Raw genomic sequence first — 19,667 nt, forward strand, 5'->3', positions numbered from 1 at the left:
GTACTGTAGGCTACGTAAAAGAAAGACAAACAACAGAAAAACAACTTTTGCCAACTTCTCCCATTAATGTTTTAATTTGGTTCATTAATTGGTTCTTACTAAAAGTAATTTATCTTCAAAAATATGTGTTAAAGACCTTGAGTTTATTATTAAAACTATATCCCTTTTGAATTGAATGTATCTTCCCTGCAAGAATACTCAGTGGGGGATGAAAACTGACACAATATACTACTTCAGTGGTGACTATACTAGAAAGCCTGTGCAACTATTTATTTATTAACTTTTAGTTTATTTAATTTAGTGTAGTATTAAGTCCAACTGGGCTACAGCTTCAAACATGCATTGTCAGTAGGACGCCTGTAGGTGGCATTGAATAACTTAGGTTTCTATATGTTGACTCCATCCGACTATACACTGCAGCCATCTTCAGTCTGTGTCCCTTCAAAGCTCTTCAGCCTCTGCTGTAGGCCTGAGCTTTGAGTCGCACAGTGAAGGTGTGGTGGACTGGAGCTGTTGACCTACTTTTGTTTATAAAAATATTGTATTAAAGCAGAGACTGTAGCCTACCGTGTTGGCCTCTGTAACGTTTTGTAAAATATTTCTAACGGTTACAATAGGACTGTAATAGCTTATAGAGACTGCCGCACAGACTCCTAAAGATGAGGATTTAGCGTTAATGCACTAACAGCGGCGGATGTTTCCCTGTTTAATGTGTAGGCTGGCTTTGCATCAGTAGCATTAGCCAATGTATTGAGTCCTACCTAGGTCTACATTTTAAATATAAATATTGATTATTTTTACATTTTATATTAAGGTCAACTCTCCCAACCCAATGTATTGACCGCCTGACAATAAACAACATTTTTTTACTCCAAAGAAATAAAAACTGCGTAGGCTACTTAAAAATGAAGCCAGCTCCTTAATTTACCAACAACAAAAAAAGAAGATGTAAAGAATAGCCTACCATAAATGTCAATGACTCCCGAAAGATAAGTTAGTAGAACCCAGAGGTAGCTAAGCCATTGGCCCCACTTGGCGAAAGTCCAATTGTTTTCGTAAACCTGCGTCGTATTTTGCGCGAGGCGTTTTACATTTTTTGGATAAGCAGACTAAACATTTAAAACTAGGCAATTTCTGACTAAAGACGTGATGTAAAGGTTAACTGGCGGTAACCTCATTTCATGCTGTAATAGCATATTAAAGTACGCATTGCGCCCATCCAGTCAAAGCAATAAACAGACACATAGGCACGCATATACATGCTTGCGCGTGCGCACGCACACACTCACGCGCAGCTGAGTGACAGTACAGAAGTCAGCTTTATCCTGCTGCTATGCTTGGCAGCCAGGGCCTGTTTCTGGAACATTAAGGGTCAAAGTAGTACACTAAATCCTGCGGCCTGATGAAACAATGAAGAGATCAAACATGTGAAGCATGATGCTGTGGAGATTCCTCTCTTGGCATTCACCGCGTGCCTTAATTGTATGGACATTAAATCAAGGTCCGCTGTGAACACGCAGAGTGACAACCCTTCGAGAAGCCTCCTCGCCCCTGCTGATGGGTGCAGAATGAAGCCAAGCCAGCAGCCTCCGACCCTGTCTGACTTCCGCAAGCTCAAACCTCCAGCATCTGCCGCCAAGAAGGATACAAGACTGCCCGACTGCGATTTAAGTACAGCTCCCGTTTCCGTGCGTGCGCGCTCTCGGCCGTGCACACCCGCACACACACTCAAATACACAAATCTAAAGCCGATTTGCAACACAATCACGGGCGCACACACACGCATGTAGACACTCACATCGTAAGCCGATTTATAGCCTACACCAGCAATAATGCGCGCGGCCACATTATTCTCCTGCGCCTCTTTGGATTCCAAGCAAAGAAATATTGATATCACTGCGCCATTGGACCTCATCAGCATACGGCCCATAATCAAAGGATATGAAGCAGAGCTTGCACCTGAAAGCCCTTCTTATTAGCATAGCATTTGCAAACACTCTAATTCTCTGGCTGTGCGTCTTTTACGCATCTCTTGGCAGGTTACCTCGCACAGAATGACAGCTGAAGCTACACAGGCTCTTGCTTTGTCCTTCCTCAAAACCACTCCATTTACAACATTAGCCTGACCCAAAACACAAAGACAACAGTGAAAACAGAAGAAAGCAACGATGGCAGCACGTCACAAGGCTATTTCTTTGAAGGCATACATCCCACTGCGAAGAATACTGTATTTTCCATTCAACTTGGCTTGAATGCAGTTCCCCGATTTGTCCACGATCAACGCCCTCGGACAAAACGCGCGATACCTCCTCTCTCCTCTCATGCAGCTGACAAACTACAGATGGCTACTTTTACATTAGGCTACTGTATATCTGGAAAAAGGCGAATCGTTCTTCTATGCGCCACACAGCACCCTAAAGCTCGTTTAGTCGGGATTCTGATTTTTCTCGTGTTTGGGGTGGGAAAAAAAATGGCTTCTTTGTATTCAAAAAGGTCCTCTCTCCACCAAGAGTCAGTCGGTTCCTTTTGGTTCGTGTCTTTTTAATCTGACCCATTTCAGGCACAATCCAGCCCTGGATGCATACCCCCTCTCTCGCGCTCCTCTCTCTCTCTTTCTTTCGGGCTGTGTGATCCACTGTCTCCTGGATTAGAGCGCCCCTCTCTTCCCATCCTAGACAATTGCGAGTCTCTGCTGATTGGGTTTCAGCGCAAGAGGATTACATGGGCGCACAATGACGTCATGGCCCGGGGCCCAAGCCCCCCCCTCTCACCTCCCCCCATCAAAACCAAATCCTCATCATCCCATAATGTCCTTGATACCACCGGCCTGACTTTCTGCAGCACGTCATGCATGCATGCACCGGAGACTGTTTAGGCTTTACAGATAAAAGTTGTAGCCGATGGTTGGCATTTACTAACAATTGCAATGTTGCATGCAGAAGAAGTTAAAATAACATGGCAGTTCCACTGTTGCTTGTGTGCACCTGTATGCCGACAGCTTAAGGGTTTTACCCCAGCAGGTGCATGACCAGCAGCTAAATGCTGCTATGAATGTTGCAGGCTTATGGTAAATAAAAAGGTTGGTAGGCTCAACTATATACTGCATTTTTTGGTCATTGTGAGGCAAACTAATTTCCAACTAAAGTTTTACTCGCGTTCAAAACTGAACGCCAGCGCATTGGCCTCTTCACTGAAATTATGCCAAGATGTAATGGTGGCCAAAATGTGGATGAATTCTACTTCACAAATGAAACGAAAAAAAGATTTTCTGATTAGCTTAAATATATTAACCCCTTCACTACCTTCCTGTTACTGACAGGCCCATATCAGCATGCAATTATTTCCCCTTGTGGGACTATTTGTGCAACATCCACATAGAACTGTATCCAAATCTGTAAAAGATAAGCATTATTCTTCTAAGGCCTGTGGCCTGTTATCCCAGATGGTCTGGGATAATACCATATGCTGCTGTAGCAGTGTATCATAACATATTTTGCGTAAAAGGTGAAGATAGAAAAATATTATTATGTGCTGCATTTTTAAGTTACACAGTACTATACATTCATACATTTATATGTATATTCTGTTATGTATAGCATGCACCACTGTTAGCACCATGGTGGAGGAAATCCCCTATAGTCTAATTGATTATGTAATTATTATTATAAATATAGTAATCCTCTTGTGGGCTCGGACTTTTAACTAAAACGTTTTTTTTTATTTTTTTTATTGGTTTTCGAAGTGTTGCCTTGATCGGTTGTCTGCCATTTTGGTGCTATGACCTATATCAGGCCTAAATATTCATCAGCTCTTTTTAATACATTCCTGTGGGTTTCTTTTGGAAATTGGCAAAGCAGATATTTTGCTTGGTGCTTCCATGTCAAGGTGCAAATGTCCATTTTCGATTTCAGGAATAATTTTGTTTAAAAAATCGTCTTCTTTTTTTTTTTTTTTATTGTTGACCCAAATGTGGCCCTGCAGTCTGCAGCCCATTCTCAATTTTAGTAATTTAACCTATATTTGACCTTTACATTAAACAAATAAATGCTATTAATACTGCCATAAATCTATGTGCATTCATATAATGCATTTCAACGCCGTCCCAATAACATCCTACAGGAATATATCGATTTCTGTCCCGGAAGAAAATGCCATTGGATTTTCAAATGTTTCTCCCTCCTTCCGTAGCTTGTCTACCTCCCACTGTTGGCTGAACAAAGAGATGGAGAGGAGGAACCGTCAGCGGATGAAATCGCTGCACTTCACTCTCGATAACTGAGTCTATAGAATCGCAAATGCGCTCTTTGTTAAAACAAATGCAATTATTAACTTTTTTTAACAGGCGTGCCTATTGTCTCATCTGAGCCTCCGTCGCAATCTGCATGTCAAAACGAGCTTCCTGCATTTACATTAATGCAAGTCAATTCACTGATGCAAGTCATTTGTTAGGCCTATTGGTTCCCCGTTGCCAAAAATGAGGAAAATGTAATAACCCGGCCTGCAGAGCGGACACCTGCTACAGGGAAAGCGTCCTCTGTCCAAATATAGCCTATACTAATACATCCATGCTGGCTTGGACTCAATCTCCTTTGTTGTGTCTTACTCTCGTCGTTGCGAGTATCCTCCATATACTGTGGCTCCATCACGTCTTCTCTCCATTTTGTGCATCCGCGGGCCTTCACCTGTGCAGAAAACGCAGCAGCATAACGCCTTAACTTGAGTGGAAATAGCCTCCGTGTGTCTCCACATGCAAGACGAAGCAAAGAGAGAGCGATATTGCATTGCATTGCGGTTGCTTTTTCTCCCCTCATCTCTCCCTCTGCCGAGCTGAGCGGCCTCCACATCTTAAGCTGAATGAAGGGGGAGTTGTCCCTGTGCATTACAATGAAATTCAGGCCCCATTCATTCAGCCACTGTCTAACGGTCTTTGGACAGCAAATGCACCCCCATCGGGGGGTCGCAGCCCCCTCATTACACCCCCTCAATCCCAACACGCAGCTCCCCACAATAGTCCCAACAAAAGAGAGAGGCGAGTCGGCCCCAGTTGTGCGAGCTGCGGCCCCTGGACTTTTGAGGTACGCTGGGAAAATATTCCTGTGCATTTGAATTACATTAAGGAACGTGCCGCGGTGGAGTTTAATGTTGAGTTATCATCAAAAAAGCATTTCAAAACAAATATGTATGTTTATAATTGCACCCCGCCTGGATCTGTGAGCCTCGGTCCTTCTCTGCAGCAGCTAAAGCTTGGCTGGCCGTTTAAAATAAAGGTTGAAGTCAGGTGATGCAACATGCGAAACACACTGACTCGTTTAATTGTGGTGTGTCAATAAATGGGCTAGGCAAAAAAGTTGGCGCAAACAGCTGTGTAAAATATGGTGCACATAGAGAGGTGGGCTGCAGGGCCAGCCTCACAATTGAGCATATTCGTTTAATCCATTCTATCTGAGCAAAACCACACCATAGATGTAAAATATAATTGAATTTAAAGCAATACATTTTTAAACATTGCGGAACATGCGTCTTGTGTAATGCCATTTTCGAATGTCGAAACAAAATGATGTAGCCTAAAAACATCAAGAATAATTTGAATAGGCCTACGTGTCTTACAAAAATTGTCACCGTGATGCTGCTCCATTCACCTGTAAACACAAACACAAACTTATCTCAACCCATTTGATTTCGCCGTAGTCCGTTATTTCAGGCAAAAAAATCAGAATTTATTTGAATAATTGATCACATTAGAACATATAGCCTTTATTAGTGCTACTACTACTACTACTACTACTACTACTACTACTACTACACATAATAATAATAATAATAATAATAATAATAATAATAATAATAATAATAATAATAAATGGAAAATACAATAGAAAAAAATAGTGGACATTGTTGGAGAAATTGTCCTGGTGTGGAGAGCCAACTTTCCCAGGGAAATCATACCGATTTCCGAAATGCTGTTGAAGGCCCGAATAGGCACAGCTGGGCATCTGCTTATGGGCCTATTCATCAGGAGGAGGGAGAGGTCAGCGCTGCGGCCCGGTGGGCAGCTCCGCACTATAAACTCGTTATGCAGATACACAGCTTATAGTTTATAACAGGACTTTCCTACAACACAGCATAGAGACACTCTGAGAACAAATAAATCACCTTCATCACATAATCAGAAACGTTTTTTTGGGAAGAATATAGCATTATTCAAGATAGTTTATGTTATTTTGAAATGTTATATTCTTTATATATATATATATATATATAAGTGTAAAAACAAGTGTTATTTTTATCAGTTTGATTTTCATTACTTTTTTTCTTTGTAAAATATGTATGTAGCCTAAGTTGTGCTTATTTTTTCCTCATTTTATCGTTACAGGTAAGGTGGATAAAACATCTCAAATTAGTGAGGGGCTCCAGAGAAAAAAAAGCAAAGGTGTTGGTAGCGTCATTCTCAAATGCAGGAAATTCCATTTAAAACATTGACTGAAGTTTACCAAAGAGAAAAGAAACAAATCTCCGGTGCATTTTTTCCCCTCAACCTCCCACACTTTTATATTGCAACTGCTACTTGTTTTGAGAGGCATATAAAGAGGTGTAATTTTGCAAACATTTCTTAAGTACAGAGAGACAGAAGGACCCTCCAGTATTGTACAGGGAGAGAAAGAGAAACACGTTGACAAAGGAATCCATTGTTCCTTGTGAACAATTCAAGGGGCCTAGTAAGCTGTCCTCTACGATCAGGCAGCCGGCCACTGATTTGAATGCAAGGGGCCCCTCCAAGGAGAAATGGTAATATATGGCAAGATATAACAAACAGTAACCTATATTCAACCCTGCAAGTCCTGTACACACATATGCACATATGCACATATGCACACACACACACACACACACACACACAGTAGACACAGAAAGAGTTAGAAGCTGGAAGTTTGCGGAACACTTTACTATACTTTGGATACAATGTGTTACACTTGCTTTTAGGATGAACCACACTTTATTGTTTTAGTCTCAGTAAAGCTAATGTGGTCCACATGGTCAAAGGTAAGCTTATATTGATGCAGAAATATAATGTAAAAATATTAATTTAACCATTCATTTTAATTTGTTCTCTTAGAAAAGAATATTATATATTAAATTAATTTATTATTATTATTATTATTATAGTCTTCTCCTATTACGACAATTGTTTCTGGGTTCCCAAGGTAATGTACACCTGGTATAAAATATGATGATAGCTAAAAAAGGTAAGGCTTAGCTTACACTGTACCTTAGCTACAGTATAAGGTAAATGTTATGCCAGGCATTTTTGATATTTTTAATTATATATTTTTAACCTTCTAGCATTGTTTGTGCAGTAAGATTCCAGTATTTGCTATTTTATTTTGTTTTGTTTTGTACTCTTTCCAATAAGCTAAATTCAATAAAACAATTATTTTATACATGCATGCACGCTCGTACACACACACACACACACACACACACACACACACACACACACACACACACACACACACACACACACACACACACACACAGACACCAACCCTGCATACACACTGACAGGTTGTAAACACAAAAGCAAAATTCCTCAAATTATTTTTTTATACACAGCATTAATTCCTCATTTGGATGTTTTATAGACATAATGACTTGTGTCCTTGTGCTCTGTGGACTCACATATCAATAATGTTGAGCCACTTGACCAGCGAGGTGAACGCCAGTACTAATGTGGAGGTCCTTGACTCACTCTGATAAATGTCATGAGCTGTTTGCATTGATCTGTTTGTGACACAGCCAGTAGAATAGGGTCATTACCCTGTCTGTTTGTGTATGCTTAGTGTACATTTGAAAGGCTCTTGCATCTCAGATTTCTCTTAAACTTAAAAGTGTGTGTGTGTGTACACATTTGATCTGAATATGCATGTGTGTTTATTTGTGTGTATTTACTGAAAGAGAGTGAACCCCCATTGATATCTCCTAGAAGTAATGGTTGTACAAAGATTTTGATTGGAGTGGTGTTGCTGATAACACCTAATGCTAATGCACGTAAAGACGCTTGTGTGAGTGAACGGCACAGATTGATGTACAAGTGGTGCAAAATTGACTCAAGTGTGTATTTGACCGTATTTCTATTTAGATAAGTCTTACTTTGTACAAACATGCATTCCATCAGTTTATGCATATTATCATTAGGCTGTACATTACTGAAGCTGCTTCTCAGTCATGTACTCCAGTCTGAACAGTCAGGAGCTTGGAAAGGAAATAGACTCAAGAACAGGAAACACTGAATAAGCATTAACTGCCTCCATAGATATTCACTACTAGCTGCTGTAAAACAAGTCAAATTCCAATGAGTGTAATACGTTGGCAGCAAAGACAGTTTTTTTTTGTATTCCACTGAGACAGAGAGCAGAGGTGACACCACTGCTGAGGTGACTTTTACACAAATCTTGCATGTCAGCCGTTCACATGAAAACAAAGGCGCGCGTTTAACCTCCCTTCAAAGCGCTGCTCTTACTGATGCTCATTCATGCCCAGCTGATGCTGTTTTATAAGTGCGTGTGGAGTAACACAAAGACACACAAGTCCTTCTTTTACTCTTTCTGGCTCTGCCACACACAAACACATAGCACATGGAAACCTGCAACAATTCAACAAAAACTTATGCACAGTTTTTTTTTTCTTCCATCCACACACTGTGACTAAACCTCGCTTTCATCTCATATTCACAGCACACCGCTCCTCTACACTGTCAGTTAACCCTGTGATTAACCTGCACCTCAGCCAAACATCATTAGGGGGAGAGTAAAGGAGAGAGAGGAAAACTGAGGAAGACGGGAGACAGATAAATGGAGCAAGCGGGAAATGGGTATCTTGTCATGCATTATATGGGAAATTCAAACATGAGGAACTACAAACAAACAAACAAACAAACAAAGTATTATAATTCTATTTATAATTTTTGCCTGCATTTACATTGTTCTTTTTTTAATCTTTTTGAATATTTTGAAAATCTGTCTTTTTGTCTGGCTGACATATATTTTGTGCTGTGCTGGACATATAGCATTATATATATATATATATTGTTTTAAATAAATTGTGCTACACTTACCATATAGCCTCACCCCGATGACCTCTCCCATCCCCCACACTTTTTTTTTGCAGATTGGGTAGGCCCCAGTCGAGAGGTTTAGGCGTTGGAGCATCAGAGAGGTTTTGCATACAGCTGTATTCAAGTCTGGGGCAACTCCACAGATAGGCTGATGGAGGAGGGTTATGGAAATGTGACCAAACCCAAAATTTTATATCATTTGAAAACATGATGTGGTGGTAGGTTTTACGCTCTAGATAACAGACATTTTACAATTACTGTAACATTGAAATTTAGGGCGGTGATCCTATGCGAGATGGTGGGACGTGAAATGCTAAAAGATGACGGGTGCTTACCTTTACTCGTCTCTGCTGTTTGTTGTAGGAGACAGCCGAAACCACAGAATGGAGTCTAGGAGATGAAGGTGTTTCTTTACACCATTCTTCATTACTGTAGCCAAGGGCATGTGGGGATACATTCTACAGAAAATGTAGTGATGGATTTATATCCCCAAAACACTTCTTCCTCTAAAATATACTAAAGGGTAATCAATGGTTTTGCAAGTCTACTTTACACTTAGAGCTATTTTAAGATTTAGTGTTAACATTATTTATAGAAATTACATTTTCAAAACTCATATCACGATATTAAATATTCTTTTCTGAATGTTGCAATAAATTCCATAAACTTTCCCTAATTTCATATCCTAGAGAACTTTGTATGTTTCGTTGACAATAATGCAGCTGGAGATAAGGTTGATGAGGTCGTACACTGAGGTTACGGTTCAGACATTGTTTTCCTCCCTGTTGGTGCGGCCCTTATATTGGTACAGTGCAGTGCGCATTGTGTCTAGTGGGCATTGTGAAGTGTCTGGGGGAACTGTTTAGTCCCCCATAAGAAGATTAGAGATGATTGGTTTTATTGACCGGCCTATGCTGCGGTTATCAGGGCGACTCTCAGAGCACCGAGCCACGCTTTTGTCTGGCCCTCATTGTTCTTCCCAGCCCAAGACCCTGCGCTGATATGAATTTGATATGACAGTAAAGTGCCAATTATGTACATACATGCAAGGCCCTGTTCCCTTTCAGCTTTGTGTGGAGTGAAAAGACAGCGAGGTGAGGAAGAGATAAGGTGACAGAATATCTTGAAGGGTTAGCAAGTGGGTCTCGAGGATAATTTGCTGTAAGAATCTGGAGTCTGTTATTTTCCTGAGCCTTATATTGTCAATAAAACGCTGCCATTGAAACATTGATGAGTGATAAAGAGGTTACGTGGGTGTGTTTTCTCTACCAGCTAGCCTGTCATATCTTATCAGCTTCAGCTATGATGGACTGATTATTGTCATCAGTTCAAAGGTTTTACTAAATGACAGAAAGCATAAATAGTACACTGGTTTTGTTTTAATACAACACAGAGTAAATGGTTTTATTTCACTTGTTAGATTTAATCATTATTCACGTCACCTCCATTATTGCATTCTATCGGCAATAGCTTAATTTGCTAACAGTGTATACACTTATGTTTTATGTCTGATCATAAATCTACATCAGGTATAGGTGATTTCACATTATCATTACATTGCATTATGTAGACTACAGCATTATGAAATATATAAATGTTTGTTATGAGTGTGTTCTGCATTTGTGTCTGTATTTGTGTGTGTGTGTGTGTGTGTGTGTGTGTGTGGACCTGAATCAGGCTAACATTTGAAATCAAAGTCGGAAGCAGTTTGTAAGTCAATTTCTAATTCCCTTTTATTCCTCTCTTTTCTCTCTCTTTTACGTACTCGTCTTGGAAAAAAGGTGTTAAATCATCTAAATCATTCCCTGGCTATTATATCCAATTAATGCCTCCTCATGGTGTTTTATTGTGTTATAAACTGCTATTGCTTGTGGTTCAGTAGACAAACACAATGTGTGTCTGTGCCGCCTGCCACCGGGGCTGGCTGTGGCTGTGCTGGGGAGGGACAGAGGGGGACTTGGCCACTGCCCATGGGGGCCCTGGCCACTCTAAATCAGTTAGTTTTGGAGGAGATCCTAGTCGGCTTTTTAAGAGGGTCCATTATAGGCTTGTTAATGCCTCAGCCGAGGGGGAAACACTACTAACGGCACTCAATTCTCTATGCACTCAGTCTCCTTCTCTCACTCACTCTCTCACACAAACACACACCTACAAACACACATGCCCATTTTCTTCTCCCCCTCGCTCTCCCTTGTGTGTTTCTCTTGAGATGTGTAAGCGACTGCGTGTTGTCTTCTCTGTGTATCCAGTGTGTTTTCCACACACTCGACACACCCATCTCTTCCTCTGTCTTCTCTTCATGGATTTCATGGGTTTGGCCTTCACTGAAAGTAATAGGATATCACAAAGTCTCCCCATTTCTTGCATTGATCTGTGAGCTCTGGGTCTGACTGTGTTCTTTTGTGCACGTGTGTGAGCGCGCGCGTGTGTGTGTGTGTGTGTGTGTGTGTGTGTGTGTGTGTGTGTGTGTGTGTGTACGCAGTGTGTAAAATGTGTTAAGCAGATCGAGGATTTCTTTGAAGATGTATTTTGGAGCCTGCAGGGGGATTCAGGAGTGTGTTATTGCATATTTAGGACACTGTGTGAGGGTCTTTTGAGAGAGTATATGTTTGTGAAATTTTAATTCACACTATAAGTGTGAAGCAGCTTAGTTCATTTATCAGTGAGAGGAGATACCCAGAGAGCTGTTTTAAGTCCCAGTAGGTCCTTCGTCACACCGAGCTCTGGAGGATCCTAACTAGCTGCAAAACTAAAAAGTTCGCAGAGGAACAATTGCATGTTGGTAGTGTCGGTTCCCACTTCATCTGCTGTTTCATATGCTCTGCTGTCATACATTCACTTGAATTGTCCCGCTGATTTATATAATGTATTTCATCTCCACAAAAAAGTGGTCATGACAGCTTTGTTCTGCTCGTGATCAAGTTATAGGCACCAATATTGCCACACCTGAGGTGCAAGCTAATGTCGTCCATCTCAGCATTCTGAACCGTCGTCAAGGAAAGGTGCCTCTCGGTTGCTCTGGAAACCATGCCTCCCAGCATGCTTTGTGTGAGTGACAGGAGGAAGGTGTGACAGAGTGAGAGCTTTGTGTGAATGGACATCCTGCGAGCTGGACAAGCTCAAAAGCCTTTTTCTATTCATCAGCTGAGCCTAAATGTACCACAGTTCATCCCTCACATTTTCACATTCTGAAAACAATATTATTATTATTATTATTATTATTATTAATAATATAATAATAATAATCATAGTTAATGCTTTCAATTATGTGCAGGTGATCTGTCCAAGCTGAATGGAAAGACTTCTATATAGGTATAAGATATACGTTGTTATCATCTTTCTCCTTCTATGTTCAAATTCTTATTCTCAGGGAAAAAGATGTGCAAATTCTGCGAGTGTAGCAGCAACATCATTTCGCTGTTGAGAGGAATGAGCAGGATAAGTGGCTTCCATGATTGGTTACAGCAGTGGCAGCCTGTGTTCATCTCGCTCCCCTCTGTGCTTGCTCATGCGAGACGCTCCAAGAGTGTGTCCTCCTTGGAGAAGACGTGTCTCCGCGTATGTGTCCAGCGAATATAAGTCTGCTTTCTCCTCCAAAACAAAGTAGCTCCGTACTATGTCTGTGTATTGTATTGTAGTGTGCGTGCGTGTGTGTGTGTGTGTGTGTGTGTGTGTGTGTGTGTGTGTGTGTGTGTGTAAAAGGTACTTGACTTCATTGAAGGACAATGTGCACAATTTGCAGTAGTTAGTGCATGCATGTATGCAAGTGTGTTGGATAGATGTGTCTGCGCTGACGTCAATACAATCGACTCCTCAATTACAAGTCTTGTGTATGTGTGCAGGGTTCAATCTCACAAGCCAGATAAAGTGTGAAACCAATAACTGATAAAGTATCAGAAAATCAAAGAAAGGGTTAATCCTGTTTGAACATCAATCAGTCGGCCTCTCTTGATCGCATCATTATAATCTCACCTGTGTTTCTCCATCCTCCTATGGTCACCCCAACACACCTTACCCTACTGTTGATTTCACCTGACTGCAAACTTTAACACCTAAAACAGTCTTGTCAGCCTCTAAAACCACATTTTAGAAATACAAAAAAAAAACACACACACAACCAATGACGGGACTGTGAAATCCCCACACATTTTCCCACCCCATTATCATTATCACCATGTTATCACCACATCGTCATTGGCTGTGATGGTGTCTGTGTTGTTTTCCTGTCCTCCAGTCTGTGTTGTGCCTTTAAATGTTTTCAGGTTTTGATCACCGTGGCTCTCGCTTTAACTGCGATGCTGCTGTGTGAAACAGAAATACCATACATTTCATGAGATACTTTTTTTTTTTTTTAAAAGATTGTTTTTGGGCATTTTAGGCCTTTGTTGACAGGGGGAATGACATGCAGCAAAGGGCCGCAGGTTGGAGTCGAATAGAGGAGTAAACCTCTACATATGGGCGCCTGCTCTACTAACTGAGCTATCCGGGTGCCCCATTTCATGAGATACATTTGATGCAGTGTTCGTTGTTGCTCTGATGGGAAGAATAATCTAATCCCTGACTTCATGACCCTATTAATGACGATATATCCCTGAACAGATCCCAACCTACTATTGTCTTCCTCTTTTCTTTATCTTTTCTAATAGTTTTGGTTCAAATCTGTTCATCTGACAGACAAGGTTTTACTCATTGAGCCTATTCATGTCTTCCGGCCCTCCTACTTGTTTTTCCTTGTCCTTCCTTTTTTAAGTGTCTTCTTATCATTCAGTTTTTTTTGCTCATTAGCCTACTTTATTCTCCTCTCCTCTCCTCTCCTCTCCTCTCCTCTCCTCTCCTCTCCTCTCCTGCATGCCTCAGCAGCCTCTTCTTCCTGTCTGTCTGTGTTGGCATGAGCCTCCCTGGCTCTGCCCCCGCCTGCCCGCACTTTATGCTGATTGGACCAGCTGTTCCACTTAAATTCACCATGGCAACCACAACCTGTCGCCTAGCAACCCAGCTCTTCTCCCTGATTCCTGCCAGTGTTCTCCACAGGCAGAGGGAGAGAAAAAGGGAGAAGAAGAGATTGAAAATTCCCTCAGATTTGTGTGTGTGTGTGTGTGTGTGTGTGTGTGTGTGTGGACATGAGTATATTTGGCTCCTCTTCTGTGAGTCAGAAAGAAATGTGTTGAGTGTGCTGATGAGATGGTTAAATGCAGACTGTGTTTGCATGTAGGCAAGAGGGACCTTCAGTTAACTCTGAGTAGGCTGGCAGGCATAGATGTATGCACCAAATGAATGTGTGTGTGTGTGTGTGTGTGTGTGTGTGTGTGTGTGTGTGTGTGTGTGTGTGTGTGTGTGTGTGTCTCTTCTTGTCTCCCATTGGCTGGACTTGTCCTCTCATGCGTGATGAGAGCAAGGGTACATGCAAGCTCATGCTAAAGAATTCATGGCGCTGCTGCTCTCAGAGGCCCCACTGTCAGTGTAGCCTCATGGCCCATGCATACTAATCAGAGACACTGGATAGATGGACACACACACACACACACACACACACACACACACACACACACACACACACGTACAAACACCGAAATGGATTGAGTAGGCACTCTGTTCTGGCGTATATTTGGCGTATCTATTTTAACCGGGGAAGATTACCCAGTTGCTAATTGACTTTTCCTGCGGCCTGGGAAGCTGTCCCATAGCCAGGTAATCCCACAGCTCATCTCCTGCAAGATGACCTCTTATCCTGGGGAGAGCAGCAGGAAGCTCCTCTCCACCTCATAATTGGATCTCCTACAAGTCCAAAGTTGTTGTCAGGTTTTATCTCACTTCGTCTTTGAATCAAAGAAATATGAAATACTTAGCCTCCAGTGCGCTGCTTCTGTACCAAATAATGTATACATTCCCAGTGTGTATTTTTAGTGATGACATACACATAATTAATTATGACTTTATTTGAATGTGTGTTCAGCTGCCTTCATCACCTCCATGGAGAATTAGCTAATTAATATGAGCAACTGAAACATGAACAAACAAAGATCGTAGAAATATATGAGGAGCCATAAATGAAACATAAATTCTCCAATGACACTTTGTAATGTGCTGAAACTGCCACACAGAATTGCCATTGTGTAGACTTGTAAATTGTTAGGAAATTAAAGGAAAAAATATAAAAGTTTCTTATGTATAGAATATCATACCAATAATAATGTTTCCATCAACTTGCTGGCAGCCTTTTTGCTGCTCTGGACCCAGCTAGCCATAAATCTTTTCAAAGTAGTTTAAAGTAGTTCAAGCTACAGACAAATCATCATTTAATAACATTACTTGTAGGGAGCAGAATTGAACGATCCAACCACTTTAGAGATCATTTTATAACCTGCTCCCATAAATATATTACAGAAAGGAGCTTTTTCTTCACGGGGTTAATTCAATGAACACATTTGCAACAACTGATGCTTTCACTTGTGTGAAGACATTTTTTTTAACCAATTTATTGATATAGATAAATAAACAAGAAACGAAAAGAAAAGTATTTTAAGCTTCTCATCCAGTGCCACTTTCACTACTTTGGTTTATGACCAAATAGTGTACTTTATTATTATTATTATTATTATTTGGATTGAACACTGTATCAAAATCATTATATGTCTGAATAGTAAAAATAAAATATCTGAAATAAAACAATAGTAACACTGCTTTTCCTACTGTGACAAGTCAAAATGTATGTGAATAAGGACTATTGTGCTTTTTACTGCTACAAGGCTGTTGAATGTTCTCTCAAAACGATGAGGTGAGACATTTTATCAACAGTAACATTTTTAATTAATTATTAACACGTTTCATCTTCAGTCCTGAAACAAAACTAAAGTACCCTTCCTTTTTAAAGAGGCTCTGGTTAAGAGAGCCAGAGCCAGACTCACTGTATTCCTGTGTAAAACTGCCAAACACTAGCAAGCACTCCTCAAATTATTACTTGTACAGCTTCTTCCTCCTCCCAGCTCTTCTTCTCTCTCGCTGCTGTCGTTGTCTTTGGGTCTCTCCCAGAAGAAAAAAGCAGATATGACTTGTGTCTGATCTCCAGCTTCTAATGCATGTTTTGATTGGTTTATAGATATCACCCCTGTTCATGTAAGGTCAACACAGACTGCCTCAGCAATTATGGGTTTTTGAACTCCTTGTTTCCATCGACTTTTCCAAAACACTGCAGCCACAGGGTCAGATATGCATTAGGGATAATAACTGGTATCTTTTAACTGGTATCTTGTTAATCACGCACACCACAACACACTGGTGCATTGACTCAAACATACCCAGTAAACACTCAACACCTCTAAAAGCAAAGGACCTTGCTATAAGTAATTTGCATGAGATGGTATATGCAGAATCCATTAAAGAATGTGATGAAGGGAAACAAGCCAAATATCTTATGGTAATTGAAACAGGTTTCCTGAGAGGCTGCCAGTTGGCCCACCAGGATTTGAAGCAGCACCGGGCCCCTCGTGTCAAATGGGGCCCCAACACCAATCTGTCTGATTGGAAACCCTGAGTTCAAACACGGAGGAAACGCCCTCGCACACGGGGAGCTGGGATCTGAGGGGTCAGACCTTGACCCTCACAGTGTGTCGGTTCCCTTCAGCTGCACCTTCCCTTTAAACACTGTAAAGCTTGCTCTGCGTTCACCTTGACATTTTTGAAGCTTTAAAGGCCCCGGAAACCTATTTTCTCAACTTCTTATGAGCTATGTGGTCCTACATTAATACAAAATATTCTGCCAAAGTTTTGACAATTTTGGTTATTTCACATTTCTGTATTTTGTGTTTTTGTCTGGCCTCCTCACTGGTTTGAAGTGGGCAGGACTAAGTTCGGGAAAGGTGATGTCACATATTTCCGTGAACCAATCGGAGTGAAGCAACATTTGAATCAGACTCTGGTGACAGTTGTTGGTTTGTTTTCTTATGTTGCCAGCACTGCCAATCAAATCAAATCTACACCCACACAGGACTGAAAAAGCATATTAGCTAAGTTTATGAGTGTTACACTCCTTAACTTTTGCATGTTGATTTAGTCATGAGTTATTAAGGTTATAGAGAAATACTTGCTTTAGGTGTCTTGCAGCAACACAAAAAACTCCCTCAAGTTATGTTCCCATTTTTGCTTACTCCACTCTACTCTATAATACTGTATTAAGAACTGATTTTCAAGGCTATTGGACCTTCATGCAGAGGAAGCTTCCGCATCAGAGAAACACACAGATTACACAGGGATTAGGGGGTGTAATCTCACACGTTGCTCTGCAATGCTGTCCACAAAAGGAATAAATGAGGATTGTTTTTTCAGTTTTGCACTCCGACACAAAGAAATAATTTTTCACACAAAACACATATGTACATACTTGATTGTACACTGCTAAGAAAATTTCCTTTTCTTGTTTTCAGTTGACTTTAACAAGTCCAACTGGTGACTAGAGAAACACAGAAACTTGAGAATGTAGAGTCTGACAGCACTTTATCTTCTTGTTTTCGTTTCACAACAGAGATATATAAAACTGCAAAGTTTAGTTCAGTTAGATTTCTCTATCGAGCTCTTCTTTCATCTATCCTTTATCTACTGTTGACAGATAGCTGACCTTCCTCATCTCTCCTTTTTTTTTCTTCTGAGGGAGAGATAAAAGAAAAGATGGGACTCGTGGAGTGTATGCAGTGTTTGGGAGGATTGAGGATGATTATTTTCGGGGATGGGGAGGAGGTTGCTGTATGAAAACAGAGGTCCTGGCTCAGCCTTAAGTGATGTTTTGATTGCTGTGACAGTTGATCTTTATTATGAAATTCCATAATAGAAAATCGACCCTGTCCACTAAGCCTGGGATCTTATCTGTGGGAGTCTGCATTCGATGGAAGTGTGTGTGTGCACATGAGTGTGTGTGTGTGTGTGTGTGTGTGTGTGTGTGTGTGTGTGTGTGTGTGTGTGTCTGAGGGATCAAAAAGGGCAAAGATATGTGCTGAAATCAGGAGACAAGAAATCTAACCGGACAAAAGTGACTAGAACTTTTGGCACTTTCTTCTATTGATTACTATAGTACAAAACCTTACACTTGGGACTCTAGAATTATTATTCCTGCAGGAGATGGTCTGGTCCTTTGGGTGAGTGTGTGTGGTGAACAATGCTGCTGCATCACTCCAGCAGAGCCCAATGATAAGGGGCCCTACATTTACCCACAAGGTTTGAGGACAATAGCAGGCTGGGGCCTTGTTGCCGTCTCAGCGGCCTGGCTCTCCTTTGTCAGTGTGGACGTGTGAAGCTCCAGTGACAGATGGCAGGGACATACTGCCATATCTGTTACCTTTCCGAGTGACGTGCAATATGTACTCTTTCCTACAGACGACCACAGAGAGCCGGCAGCTGTCCATCCCTCTTCCCACACCGCCCTGCAAGGACTAAAACACCAACAGCCCAATCCAAATTCAGCTGAGAATAATCAGGCTACAATACTTACAGATAATCTATCAAAGCATGTTACTAATATTCCTTGTTTAGGCAGGAGCAAAAATCACATCAGGATGAAAAAGAGAATTCAAACATATTTTTGGCAAGTAAGAATATTCTATTTGCAGCCAGTGTTATTTTTGGTTTCTGTTGAACACGTTCTTTGTTGTTTAAGGAAAAAGTGATGCTGTATTCTTTCATATTTACATCAAATCAGTCCCCAGGGCTGCACAGTGCAGAATATAAATCTAAAATTGCATAACGCCATGTCATCTTTCTATTCTGAAAGTATCTCCTTCTCTTCTCTCCTGTAACATGGGTACAGGCATTGTTCATTTCTTTGAGCGTCTAGACAAAATGCAATCTGTAATAAGCAGCTATGATACAAATATGTATCATTAATCATCAAGGGCAAGCCTGAGAAATGTAATTCTTTTAGCTTATATGAGTCACTGTAAAACACTACCACTAAAAGTGTCTGCATGCTCTCTCCCTGTATCTATGTGTGTGTTGTCCCTTCTCCCCCTGTATGTGATTTATAATAGCGTAGTCTTAGCGAGGGCCTTTGGAGGCAGATCGAGTGGAATTGGTCTAATTTGCGTGAACTGCTGTTGATTTATAGCCCAGCCAGAGGTTAATGATGGTGTCGCTCATTGCTGCTTGTTCTTTCCACTGTAATGTCGTTATAAAGAGGCACTGCCAAGACCCCGCGGCATTGTAGCCACCATTCCTTTCCTCACATTGACCCCACTCTTCTCCACTTCTTGCCACTCATCCCTGACACCTCATCTCACTTCACCTACACAGTCACTCACTGGAGAGATTGATTGCCTTTATGAAACAGATTATTTTGGACAAACGCCTTCGCTGCGTGCTCCGGAGTATGGGCACAGCTAGGAACAATGCAGGAGCCAGTTCTGGAAGAAGCAATTTAAATACAATACAACCCCAATATAAATACACTCCATTACAAGTACAAGTAAGTATTAGAACAAAATGTACTTACGTATCAAAAATATGCCGTTTGCAGGCCACCATTGTTAATAAGAATGTTTTCTTAATTACTTGCCTGGTTAAAAAAGCAGCC

This window comes from Sander vitreus, chromosome 7, assembly GCF_031162955.1.
Source record: "Sander vitreus isolate 19-12246 chromosome 7, sanVit1, whole genome shotgun sequence".
NCBI lineage: Eukaryota > Metazoa > Chordata > Actinopteri > Perciformes > Percidae > Sander > Sander vitreus.